The 3,116-nt window shown below is 47.0% G+C and overlaps 1 non-coding gene across 1 annotated transcript; it reads left to right on the top strand.

Annotated features, from left to right (window-relative positions):
* Positions 1 to 2,571: 2,571 nt before the first annotated feature.
* On the top strand, positions 2,572 to 2,679 carry LOC118760035 (U6 spliceosomal RNA). The gene has a single exon (XR_004996532.1). It is a non-coding gene; the product is annotated as a U6 spliceosomal RNA (small nuclear RNA).
* The last annotated feature ends 437 nt before the right edge of the window (positions 2,680 to 3,116 follow it).

Here is a 3,116-nt window from a genome sequence, read left to right as displayed (position 1 = left end):
AGCTCCAGGCTCCTAGCTTCAGCCTTTTCCAGCCTAGTGTTTGGTGTTGGGGACATCTGGGAAGTGAAACAGCACTTTCTCTGTAATTCTTGCACTCAAAAGTATTTTTTTTTTTAATTAAGAATGCTTGTCAAACTATTGCATCACAAACCTCTAAGACCGTTTCTATAATCCACAGCAGCTTTGCCAAGAGCACATGCATTGCTTTTCTGCAGTGTTCTTCCCTCCCACGCTGGGCCATGTAGCAGTGTGTGTTGTCAGTGTGCCGGAGCAGTAGGAGGGCTCCCTGTTCAAGCTGGATAACAAGGCTGTTGAGAGTTCAATACAAGATGAGTTTGTGATCAGAGCAGAGAGACAAAGTCTTCAGCATGCAGCTGTGTCCGGATTGAATGGATTAACACAGCTGAAGAAGGACCTACTCAGTGAAAAGGGCCAGAGTGGGGGAACAAAGACAAGCCCCAGAGGCAGATATTTCTGATAATTCCGCACACACCGCACGTGCTCACGTTGCCAGCTCTCCCAGACAGATCCGATAGATGGGGAATTTCCGCTTTCCAGAAGATAACACAAAATGCACATGTTTCAAAGGAAACCTGGAAATGCCTACACACGTCAGGATGCTTGGAGTAGGCACTCAGGATTTCTGATCCCTGAGGGTAGCAGAGACAGAAAGTCTAATGTAGTGGACCCTCTGTAGCCCCAGTCCCGTGGCCATGGTTTTAGCCAACCTTCAATGGAAAAGACAACAAAAATGTTGTGTCTTTTCCTTTCTTGTTGTTGTTTTCTAAACAAACAGAATGACTGTGGGCACAGCACTACACTGCATCTGTATTAGACGTAATTTGGAGGTGATTAGAGTTTAGAGGAGGATGTGCCTGGGTCATAAGCAAACACTATGCCACGTGTTCCAGCTTCCAGAACGGCTCTCAAGGTAGCAGGAAATCTGCATTTCCAGGCAATGACTGAATCAGTTGTGCTGACTCAGTCTCGCAGATGTCAGAAAGGTATGCATTTGGTGGGAGTGGGGGTGAGGGTGGGGGAGGGGGTGGGGGAGGGGAGTCTGCCTGTCACGGAGCCATCCCAGTGCAAAGAATTTAGACAGGTCCTTGGGAGTCTGGGTAATACTGTGTAAGGTTAAGGGAGAGGTGCAGTCTATTTCTATAAAATACCTTTGCTTTTCTCAACGGGTGGCCTGGCAGTTTCCCAGACAAGTCTTGAGGATGACTTTTGTGGGGTCCTGTGCAGGAGTCCAAGGAGACACACCAGTGCCATCTGTCACGGGGATCCATTTGCCATCATCCAGGTTTATCTGATGTGTTGTGAGGGCCAAGGGCGATTCCTGGGTCGTACATTCAACAGCCCTGTCAGATGGGGATTCTTTTACTTTGACTGTACTAACTAGGAATCATTCCACCCACTGCTGTTCAGGAGGAGCTGACTTCCTCTGCCCCTGGCCCAGATAGGGGGAGAATACTGCCTCCCTTGAGGCCACACCCCAGCCTCCTGACCACCTGGAAGCAGTGAATAAGCAGGCTGTGGGGAAGGGGAGGGTGCTGAGGTCATCTGGTCTGGCGGAGGTGGTGTGTTTGCTGACAGGTCCAGTAAAACAGTGGTTCACGGAGTACAAGGATGTCATGCCCCACTGCCTGTGGGAGGCATGTGTAGAATCTGGGTTCCGCCAAAAGTTTCTCTGACCCCAAAGTTTCTCCCTGGGGTCAGATGTGAAGATGATTATTTGTCTTATTTTTGGATTTTTAATATATAGGAGATGTAACATTTGTAACCTGTGATATGATGCACAATGCTAGTCTATAACTACACATAAGGCATACTTATGATGTGGCCACAGGGAGTCGTCATCTCACTTTAGGTTCTTGCCTTGCAGAAAGACAAGCACTCTAACAGCCGTGTAGAAGGTGAGCAAGGTGAGAAATTCTTTTTGTTTTTTTTAAGATTTGTTCATTTTTATTGGAAAGTCAGATTTACAAAGAGAAGGGGAGACAGAAGGATCTTCCATCCCTTGATTCACTCCCCAAGAAGCCCCAGTGGCCAAAGCTGAGCTGATCTGAACCAGGAGCCAGGAGCTTCTTCCGAGCCTCCCACGTGGGAGCAGGGTCCCAAGGCTTTGGGTCGTCATCTGTTACTTTCCCAGGCCACAGTAAGGGAGCTGGATGGGAAGTGGAGTAGCCAGAATATATACCAGTACCCATATGGACTCCCAGTGTTTGCAAGGTGAGGATTTAGCCACTGAGTCATTGTACTGGCCCCACAGAGAAATTTTTGTTCTGAGTGGAAAATGGGACAGAAGATTGCCAAAAAGGAGAAAGAGTGGGGCAGGAAAAGGGAAAGGACAGCACCACCAGTGTAGCAAACACCTTCAGCCATGGTATGCTGAAAGACAGAGAGAGAGAGAGAGACTGCTCCCCTATGATGGCTCCTTTTGTTGAGTAGGGGGTAATGCATCTATAGGGCCATGTGCAGCATGATATTTTCACAGTGTCTCTCCTCAGGTCCTGATGAAACAGATGCATCCTGGGGACGGGCATGTTTTGATTGACAAGTAAAAGGATAGTGCTCACTTCGGCAGCACACATACTAAAATTGGAACGATATAGAGAAGATTAGCATGGCCCCTGCGCAAGGATGACAAGTAAAAGGATAGACTCACATGGGAGCTTACAGCAAATGCCAGCTAAGTGGCTGTAAACTAACTCCTATCTATCCCACATCATATATCCACATTATTTAATTCTGTTATATGTTAGAACTCCAAAATAAGACAAACATATCAAATAGCATAAATAATAATAGTGAATTATACAGACAGTAATATATCATTTGCTATATAATATATTTACACTCTGCATGACAACAGTGGATTTTTTTTGATTTGTTTATTTTTATTGGAAAATCAGATATACAGAGAAGAAGAGAGATAGAGAGGAAGATCTTCCATTCGATGTTTCACTCCCCAAGTGAGCGCAATGGCTGGAGCTGAGCTGATCCGAAGCCAGGAGCCAGGAGCCTCTTTCGGGTCTCCCACATGGGTGCAGGGTCCCAAGGCTTTGGGCCGTCCTTGACTGCTTTCCCAGGCCACAAGCAGGGCGCTGGAAGGG

Source organism: Ochotona princeps, chromosome 11, assembly GCF_030435755.1.
Source record: "Ochotona princeps isolate mOchPri1 chromosome 11, mOchPri1.hap1, whole genome shotgun sequence".
Lineage (NCBI taxonomy): Eukaryota > Metazoa > Chordata > Mammalia > Lagomorpha > Ochotonidae > Ochotona > Ochotona princeps.
This window is presented reverse-complemented; position numbering and strand designations above follow the sequence as displayed.